Source organism: Anguilla anguilla, chromosome 15, assembly GCF_013347855.1.
Source record: "Anguilla anguilla isolate fAngAng1 chromosome 15, fAngAng1.pri, whole genome shotgun sequence".
NCBI lineage: Eukaryota > Metazoa > Chordata > Actinopteri > Anguilliformes > Anguillidae > Anguilla > Anguilla anguilla.
The window spans coordinates 17756363-17767427 of record NC_049215.1 but is presented as its reverse complement, the minus strand read 5'-3'; the positions used below and the strand labels follow the sequence as shown (position 1 = coordinate 17767427).

Genomic DNA, 11065 nt, shown 5'->3' with positions numbered 1-11065 from the left:
CCCAGACAATAGGGCCTAGGACCATCAAACCACTGCTAGAGTCTTCACAGACAGTGGCCCCGAGAAGCAGGGCCTATGCTTCGGACGCTACCACCCCGCGCGATTTTACACGAATATTTCCAACCGTGACTTTAAGCCGCCATTCGGGAAAAAAATGCAGCCGGCTAACGCTTTCAAAGTTCAATAGCTCCCAGACAATAGGGCTTAGGACCATCAAACCACTGCTAGAGTGTTCACAGACAGCGGCCCCGAGACGCAGAGCCTATGCTTCGGGTATTACCACCCCGCGCAATTTACACGCTCCTAGAGAATAGGGCCTAGGACCTTCAAACCACTTTTAAATTGTTCGCAAACAATGGCCACAGTATTTCAATTCATTTTTAAAGAAGCACTCTTAACCCTCTGGGGTCTAACTGTAAAACGTCGCACACTGGTGATTGTGCAATGCTCTGACATTTGTGTAAATTCCATCAACTTTATATACAGTGATTCTAAAGTGTTTCATATCTTTGTGTTCAGCACGAACTCAGCTACAATAATATGGCAGCAGTAAGTAGGTCATAATCATGTGTGGATTGTAAACTGCTCTAAAAACACAAACTGTAAACAGTATTTTTGAACATGCAGAGGAATGTTGTAATAAAACACACTAAACAATTGTGACTAAGACTTTTGGTCACTGAAATGTGTTCATCAAGGTCTTGGGTATCAAAAGATGACTATTTCAGCAAATCCAATGAGAAATATAAAATAAATTGTTAAAAGTTAGTGTTGTGACTATTTTTCAACACCAGGTGAGAATGGAAGGGCAAATGGCTTTTCTGTAATGAATATGCATTGGGTAGGACGACATGCCAGCTACGTAGGCTATTCACACCTGGGCGCATGCCTCCCCACCACTAAGACAAAGACTCAGTGAGCCATTTAGAAGACAGAAACAAAGACATATTTTGATTTTCAGAACATTTATTGAAGCAAACTATACGCATGGAAGATGAGATGAGACTGGTTGTACTCTTGCAACACTTGCGTGGCTTCTTAGCTAGTGGTGAACTAGGCCGTGTTTCCTGATCAGCATCTGTAAATATGATAAAAACAAAATTGTTAGGAAATGTGACATCAAATCAAACTTTATTTATATAGCACATTTCCTTCAACAGGTGAAAATTAAATGTGCTTTACAAAAAAGGGGCAAGCCACTAACAAATGAAAACAAAACTTAGGAAATGTGACATGGTTACATCATATACAAACAAAGAACCAAACAAACACAACCAGATGCAGAGAGGTAACCTATAATTTTGAGAAGCAATGGTTAAAATCGTTCGTAGTGTGGGAATTTACAAGCGCGCATATTAGTGAATATTCCTACAAACACACAGAGAATGTAATACAGCACACATTTACAAATAATGCAAGCTATCAACGAAACAACATTAGCTAAATTAAATATTGATATTCCAGCCCAACTACACGCAACTCATCAATAACAATGCCTCAATCTGAAGTAGACTAGGTCTGTTTAGCTAAGTGGTTATTATATTGCTATTTCCCGAATTTACTTATAGTATGCTAATATCGATTGTCCGAGGACATCAGTTTTAGAATCCTAGCCACGCCACGGGCTATTTATTACCAATATGATCGAAAAACATACAGTCTACCTGATACTTTTAACAACCAGACGCAGAGAGCCTAGCCTATAATTTTGAGATGCAATAGTTCGAATCGTTCGTGGTGTGGGAATTTACAAACGCGCATATTGCTGGATATTCCTACAAACACACAGATACGTTGCAATACAGTACACATATTTACCAATATGATCATAAAAAAAATATACTTACGCAAGAAGTTGATCCTCAGCTGGATCAGTTCGCTGTTCGAAATGACACCGCTCTTCATCCGTGTCGGCTTCCGGACGGACCATTTTCCAAAAATAAACGAAATGTACACCTCAAGAGAAGTGAATATGGCGACACTGACATTCTATCCCGTTTTCGCAGACTTAACATTTCTCACATGATCTCGCATCGCGCCTCCTTTAATCTCCTTCTATGGAAAGTAATTATAATGTTGTTAACATGTGAATGCGATTTGGGAGGACTTCCTGCTGAGCGAAATTCACGTAGTAATGAGTAAAGTTTAACGAAGCATACATGGTCTAATTAATCAAATTTAAAACTTTTAAAACAATTAATATTATTTGCCGAATGTGCGCATTGGAAAGTTGCGATTCTAAGGTTTCTGTCAATATTTTTGTTGCGTCTGTATGATAACAGGACGTGAAGTTAATCCAAATAGAAACGAAAGTTAATTTCATCTTGTCGAGCTCCGCCGGCGGAGCTCGGCGGAGCTCTGACTTGACTGAAGTAGCCCTAGGTAGCTTCAATGATGGAGCATAAAGTAAGTTATCAACGTGCACTTGTACGTCCGTTTAATGAAGATACAGCACTTTCATGTGGTCAAGTTGTAGTGTGAAACTGCAAATAATTCATAAGTGACTATGAAATAATGTAAACAAATATTATGAAATACAATGAAGTATGAGCAGAAATAATTCCTAAAAACATTGATGAATTAATCTACTCACAAACAAAGCTTCTCCGAGGATCACACAGGCAGATGGAACAAGATTAAAGGAGGTCTTGAATCATGCTGTTCTTTAGCTTGTGTTACAGTGAAAATTCTTCTTCTTTGGTGTTTTACAGCAGTTGGCATCCTTTTTAATTGCATTACTGCCTCCTTCTGGATCAAACAGGGAAGGAGGGAAAATGGCTGCTCTTATAATGTGACTAGCAATCAATGTGACTTTAAACAACCAATGAGAAGGCAAACATCTGAAATAACAGGAAAAATGGCATTCACATAATAGCCTATAAACCCCCGTTGGTCAATGCTATACAGCTAGCAATCGAAGATCACCGAAGCTAATGCCTCGTTCGACAGTTTGCACCGTACTAGCCGATACTCATTCATAGTTTTGTCTAACTAACTGATTTCAGCTGTAAGTGCTAACTGGCATATCATTCAATAATTTATCTTTAATTGAACTTAGAGTAGTTACATACAAGTATTCATGATGGTATATGTGCAAAAAAGAAGAACAAATAAATCCTTTACTTATCGCTAGCTAAGCTATACATACTTGAACTGGCTTCGAGTCTATTGAGTTTTCCCGTTCAATCAGATGTGTTTACTGGCTAACTGGTTCCCTCGCTCATTTAGCATGCCACTTTAGCCTACCGAGTTTTATTAAGCATCTAACCCATTAGAATAGAAATATTCACTTACCCATTCATACAGATATTGTAGCAACGTATCCAGAGCCGGGCGGCCCTATACGCTCACTACGCAAGTTGCCTAGGGCCCCGCCTCCCCCTCGTGTCAAAGCGGGTATCAATGTTTACAACTTAGATGAGAGGATGGCGCGAAACTATCCTTCTGGTCACGAAAAGAGAAAGAAAAAAAAATGTTACAGGTCTGACGTATAATAAACCGCCACTGTATCACATTTAATTATTTTATTAATTCTGAAAACAGAAGGAGAATGGACATATATGAGTTTGCTACACAGGATTACCACACCATTTCCAGATAGTATTAACAGAACACAATCTCCGATTTAACCATCACAGTGTCGCAAAAATAAGGAAAACACTTTACCCTTTACGGTTCAGTTACCTTGTGCCTGTTTCAATTACCAAAATAAACATATTTATTTACAGTTGTCTTCCACAGAGTATCAATTCCATATATCAGTATCACATTTCACAATTCCAAAAAGACCAGCAATCTCACACAGTCACTAAAACTAATTAACAAAGATTTTATGCTTATTAATCTCTATAGCTCTAAATTTAACTGAATACTCCCACCTAGTGGACATACAATTATTTACACTCCACTAGCCATACTGAACGAACCTCATTTCCCCACGAAACTGGGTAATACAGTTCCGTGCATTTTCCCCGTACCGACCTTTAGCGAACTTTCCATTTCTTTTCAAGGTTTTATATGATTCTGTCATATTACCCCGGCTACCGATAAGTACCACTACCTTTATATATGATGTAATCGGTCTGTATTTCCCCAAAGCATATGCCCCTGAGTTTAAGCTAACTGTTTCACATGTCCCTTTTAATACCAGATCCGTGCATTTTAATGCATTAAGTTGCCGAGTATTAGCTCAGCTACCGATATTCCCACATTCCCTTTCCGAGTTAGTGCTGGGAATTATTGTTTCAAATTCGCTTTCGCTCAGGCAGGATGTACTAATAGAGTCGCGAATCTTCCTTCAATAAACACAGGATGCATCGGCTTTGGAACGTCGCCGTACCCGGTATAATTTATTCATGTCTGAACTTACTCACAGCAGGTAACTGAGCATATCGTAAAATAACTTGGTAGGCTACTGTGGCTATCAGGCTGCACGCGCTTTGTACACTTTCGCGGCCATTCTGTTTCCCGTCTCCCGGTTCCTTTCCCAAAACCGCGCTTAATGCTCTAAATATTTCACAATCCATACCCGATTATTTTATCTTACATTCCGAAATTGAATATTTAACCATCATCACCGAATATTTTCCATAATGGACCGCGACCCCGTTCAGAAACTCAGTGTATTCCCTCCACAATCTCACTGACGATCATGTTGCAATTAAACCTTATACTAAAACATATCACTTTCTACTTTCTATTAGCCTACCACTACACACTAACCTATTGCAGGAGTAAATATTACATTACCTGAAAACAGAAGGAGAATGGACATATATGAGTTTGCTACACAGGATTACCACACCATTTCCAGATAGCATTAACAGAAGATAATCTCTGATTTAACTATCACAGTGCAGACCCCTGCAGTTAGTAGCGTCCCCTTACTGCTGGGAGGTGAATATGCCCTCTCCATTAACAAACTGAATATTACTCCGTACGCTGTCTTCAGTTCAGAGTGTGACAAAAACACACCATGAGAGTGAATTGCAGGAACAGCAATCAGGTAAACTTGCGTTCTCTCCTCTCCAAGTTTGATGTCAGCAAATAACAGTAACGTTAAGTTGATGTGCTAGCTTGCAGTGCATCTCTCTCTGTCTGTCTTGCTAACCTATAGCTGGGCAGTGCATCTGGTCTGTCTGTGTCTTGCGTGCTTGCTAGCCACTTCCAGGGCTGTGTTCTGTGACTTTGTGCCTGACAATAGTGAGAGTGAAATACGTTAAGGAATAAACCACGACGGGCTGTCCCGTATTATTTTACCGTTGTTAAGCAAAACTCTCCATGGTAGTTTATTTGGACCGTTGTTATGGAAAAACTCTGGTTGTTAATTCTATGAAAACAACAATTCCGTCGAGAAAAATAGTTCCTTCTCATTTCATGCCATACAATTAGTTTTTTGTAATTTTTTGCATTACATTATTTAGGAAAACTGCATGAAACCATAACTCAATCAAATGAATCTCCCCCTGTCTTGCTTTTTAAAATGTTGCGGTCTCGCAGTGTAGACATAGCGTTTCTCCAAGACCCTCTGAAACCGGGTTTGAATGCCAGCTATCTTAGGTTCACCGTCACTTGTCAGTGTTGTCACCTAGCCTAGGCTATATTAAAATTCTGGGTTTTAGGTCAGAATGGTCTCACGGCATGATTGTTATCCCGGCTAGGTAGCTAGCTAGCTAACTATTAATTGTATTCAAAGTAGCGGTTAATATTTAATGCAATCGTTTACAAAGATACGGATGAAAATGCGTCCCGTAGCCATGACTTAAATATGGAACGCCTATTCTACTGTCAAAATAAAGGACGATTGTGTATTTTGCTGTATGGTTGGCATTCCTAAATGAAGCCAGTAACTGGCCTACAACCCTGATTCAACATTGCCATCAATCGCGAAATTGGACATTGAAAAGGGGAGGGTAACAAAAGGTGTCCCTTTATAATTAATTAATTACGGCTTGAAGTGAGCTGTTGCTTTTATAAAACGGTCACCAAGTATGGAAATATGAAAGTAATAGACACACTCCAATTTAGATTTAGATTTTTTAAAACGTTTTTTTTTTTTCCTCAGAAGCAGAGTGATACTGAATTGTGCAAAGGAATTAGACGTCATACGTGGTATGGTTAATATACCACGGCTATGAACCAATCAGATTGCTTGAATTGAGCTACCCGTTTTATAATGCTTAATTATTACGTCTGATGAACGCCAACGGGCAACTGTGTTTATAAACTGCAGCTCAGAAAAGATAACCGCATCGCGCGTGAACATGCGTTCATATGCGCATGCACGAAATTAAACTCGCGCTTTCCAGCAGCAACCTCTGTGGGGTTCAGTCCAGACAATATATGGGCGTGATAGCACTCCTCATAGGCGCACATAATTTTAAAACAAGACAATGATTATCTAGTTTCTCAGTCAAGGTTCAGTTACAACTCTGGACTAATGCAAGATGGAAAGCAATGGATTGACATTGACTACTGATTAAATATTCTTATTCTTAGACTGACAGATAGAGCAAACTGTTTTAAAGGAGGGAGGACTGTAGTGGGAGCACTGGGGTGTCAGGTGGGACTGTGTGGCAATGGAAAATGGTTTACATGGCTCACGGGTCAGGTAGGAGGGCCCCTAAGCAGAATTTTGCTTAGGGCCCCAGGGAGGTCAGGACCGGCTCTGGTCAGCTTTAATTTGAGGGTACTATTTACATACACATTGGGTATCCCAGTAGAAATCGCTGCCCTTTTTATTCATAGATCCTTCATTTGGGAGCAAAAGTAATTGGGCAAATTAACAAAATCTGATATGAAGTTGTCAGATTTGCTTTGGATCATAAACAGTTCAATTCATTCTCCACACTTTCCTCTTTCCATCACTGTCTTGGTCCATTATTATTTTTTCAGAACTCTGTAGTTTTTAAAATATGCTTTTAAATGTGAGCGTGCTCTTAATCTGTTACTTCACAACTGAAAGCATTCTTTGGTCATCCACTACAGTGGGCTTCTGTAAAACAGTTGATTTTGACACACCCACTGTTTTGGTTTTGTCTCTGATTGATGTATTTATATATGTAATCTTCATAATGGCCTTCTTTACTGCCACTGACACTAATTTGGTCCCCATGTTGAGAGCTACAGCAACAGTCTCCAAATGAAAATTCCACACCTAGAATCAACTCTAGACCTTTTGTTAACTTTCTCATGCAAGAACTAATTATGCAAAGACACACAAAAGGCCAAGAAGCAGCCAATTGTCCGATTATGTTTTCTCCGCTAAAACACATTGGAAATGCTATACCCTCAAATTAAGGCTGACAGTTGGCACTTTAACCTCATATTCATTGTTCTATTTCAAATACAATGTGCTGGAGTACAGAGGCAAAACAACAAAAAACTGTGTAACACTTACATAATGCACTCTATAATAGATATAATTAATAAATAATAAATATAATAATAATAATAATATAATAGGGTCCTGAAATACCTGTGGTTCTGTGACAAATATGAAGATGTAGACATATTTTCTACAACAATTCATCATAATCTCATTTTGTCTTTTGGCAAGCACATGTTGCAATTAATTATAAAAGTATAAAAATACAGTATAAAACACTGTCCAAGAGGGCCAGTGTGTATAAACTAGTTTGAATACAAATTTATAATCCTGTTTTAATTGGTCCAATTAGTTAATTAGCTGTGTAGGCCCACATTTGTGGTGATGCATTTCCCGAAACACACAGCGGTCATTATGTCATGATGTGTGTAGGTCGCACGTGTATTTTCCCTGCTTTTAACACAGCATGCGCGGCAGAGGGTGGGCGTGAAACTGCTGATGAGCGTTATAAACTAGACCATCTCACTGAGAATGGGCGCCATCTGCTGGCGACATTTCCCTACTACAGTCCTAATGAGGTCTTAATAGTCTTACCTCCGATCTGAGGAAGTCACACACACGCACGCAGGCACACACACACACATACACACGCAGAAAGCGAGAGAATAAAATAACTCTAATGCACATATCATACAGTAGTCTGATATGGTAGGTCTATATTTTGGAATCCATATTTAAATCTGAAGTTTATTTTTAAAAAGTAGCTGTTTTGGATTTCCTTTCCTGTTAATTGACTTTATTCCAGTTGCATACAATGATGAATCGTGTGATGGGTTTTCAGTATTTTTATTTATTTATATTTTTGCCTGTTAATAAGTGTTAGTGTTTCATCCCAGAGTGTATTTCATTCAAATAGATAAGTATTTGTTTTCATTTTATATATTATATAATTTCCCCCATAATGTTTGTCAGTTATAATGACATTTGTAAGAAGTTCCTGGTTTACTTGTAATTATTGGTTGGCTTGGTCTAACAAACATTCTCAGACTGAAAGCTTGTATGGCTGGAGTTGCAATGTTTGTAATCCTCTTGCTGGGGATCAGAATAGTTTCAGTACATGTAGATTTGCTTTCATCATTTATTAGCTTTTTAAAAATCGATTAACATCTAACACTTACTCTAGCACTGCAATTAATCTGAGCTGATGTACTTTGCCACATGATTTGAAATGCAGTGCACTTTCCTCTGCACTAACTTTTAATTAAAACTCTTTTATAATCACTGCTCAGGTGTGAATGGGTGTATAATTGTTTTCAGTCTACACTCTCATTCACAAATAAAATAATTCCTTTCAATCAAATCAGCAATCTTAATATCGCCTGGTTGTTATATAGTCAAAGCTTGTCTCAAGTGAAATGTGCTTGAAGATTAACTGTAAAATGGTGGCACAGACACTCTCCAGAATAGTTAGAGTATAATTAACGTGGTAGTCTGTGGAAGATGTTTTGGGTCATTTACAGAAAATGCATGTGTTCAAAAATACTTTCAATCAATAAACAAAGAGCAGTGGAAGTGTAACTGCCAGATGACAGGCCACCAGCTATGATAGCAGGCTGTATGCTGGCACCAGCACAAAGAATCCACAAGGATATCTGGAAGAAAGGCTTGTGAGAACAGACAGTTTCTAGTGTAGCTAGATGTGGCATTTTCTCCCAAAAAATAAAAACTTTTTTTTTTCTTTAAAAAATAAAAAAGAAGCCTCAAATAACTTCAAAGTTCAGGTGAAACAAAGATTTGTAGTGAGGTAGTTGCCCATGAGATGGCAGTACAGTCCAATAGAAAAGTCAACAGCAACAATGCTTTGGTGCTGCAATTATGCTGATTCAGCAAACTCTGGCATGATGTGAGTCTGGATGCTTTAATGTATTTGCATGCTGTTATGTAACTGACTGGTCTGGAGACTTCAGATGCAGCTTAGAGCACTATATAAACAACCTAAATGGATTTATTGATTGATGGTTTCCATTAAGATAATGTGAAAGCCATGTCAGATGGAAAAACTATAATAACAAAGACAATAATAATAAAGGTAATCATGATGATTATTGTTACTCTTAAATTGATTAACAAAAGTAATCAAAGCAAAAAAGAATCAATGCACACACGACAGAAATTGCTCTTTGCCACTCGGACTTAACGAAGAGTGGAAGAGAGAACATGCATTTCATATTAATAATATTTGGACAATTTCATTTTATGAAAATATGTGTTCTATTTAGAACGTAGCGTGGAGAGAGAGAAAAACAATACAATATATTTCCAGTTTGTTCCGGCTAGCAGATGTCATGGTAATAGTCTGCTTGCTGACTGTGGCTGTTATAGCACACTGATATATTGGGCCAGATTTAATGTACTGAATGTATTCATGATTTCCCTCCAAGAGCTCAGCAGGGAAAAAAATACCAAGAGGGATGCAAATCCTGTATATGTGTGTGTCCCACTGACTCAGAAAGGATGCTTATTATTATAATCATCTAGCTGCTGGAAATGTGACTGAACAGAGGTTATTTGCACAGTGGGTGTTTTTGTGAATTTAAGGATCTAAGGATCCCCCTTCTCTTCCTCTGTATTGTCCAGGACATTGTCTGAATCTCAAATACCCAAAGGGTTCCTTTTTTTTTTTTTTTTTGCAGGATCCAGTTTTTTCAGTTCAAAAGCACCGTATGAAGTACTCAAAGTGAAAAGTGCTTTGCCATTAACTCCAAACAGCATCGAAAAATCACTGCTTCTTCCTCTGAGTATGTTGGATTCTTTTCAGTTTGAATTTATCCAATCAATTAAACCAAGAATTAAGCTATAATCTTAATCAATTTTCTGTGTGGAAAATGTCCCTCATCTATGGAATGTGCTATGCCGAAACATCAATATAATACCAATTTAAAGCTCATGTGCTCCTCGGATGCATAACCAAATGGGGAGGGGAATAGCTGTGAGTCCATACTGCTGTCCAGACTACAGGTCAAGCAGTGGATGACAGGAAACAGCAGCAAACATACTGTATCTCTCACTGACAGCAGCTGATTATCTGCAGGTGTCTGGTGCATCAACAAGGAGCGCAGGTTTAGTGGAAAGTCCCGACTGACTTATTAACTCCCCCACTGGAACAAAGCCAAGTCTTCTGTGGCAAGCCTGGCCCTTCCTCAGAAGTGACTCTCATACCACATTACAGTTCTTGGCCTTTGAACTTTGGCCAAGAAGCAAACATTTTAATAGGAATACAAAACATCACCACCACCACCTACTGTACAGGCACAGTAATAATAACAGATTGCATTTAAAGAGCACTGTTCAACATCTTCAAACTGCTTCATGGTGAAAGGGAGGAAACAAACCAAATGACCATCAATATGCAGCCCCCAGCTGGGTGATGCATGGCAGCCATTCTGTGCAGAATGCTCACCACACATTACTGTAGGAGGAGAGGGACAGATTATTGAAACAAATAAACTGGGGATAATTAGTTCACAAAGTTGAAAAAAAAAGCCAAGCCAGGCTTCTTTGTGAAGTCAACTGCAAATAAAACTCAACAAATCTCAAGTGCTCAGGCTCAGTCAATTATGTTAGATATATAAACCTGAACTTACTGTAAAAAGAAACACAAAATTGAGTACAGGAGAGAGGGATTTTTCAGCCTCAGTTAGTGCAATGTATTATGAAGATGCCCTCTGTTTGTTTTGT

The 11065-nt window shown here is 38.6% G+C and overlaps 1 long non-coding RNA gene across 1 annotated transcript; it reads right to left on the bottom strand.

Moving 5' to 3' along the window:
* Positions 1-948: 948 nt before the first annotated feature.
* LOC118213648 lies at positions 949-2745 on the bottom strand. The gene is made up of 2 exons (XR_004762478.1): positions 1848-2745; positions 949-1078 (listed from the first exon to the last, which is right to left on the bottom strand). It is a non-coding gene; the product is annotated as an uncharacterized LOC118213648 (long non-coding RNA).
* Between the last annotated feature and the right edge of the window lie 8320 nt (positions 2746-11065).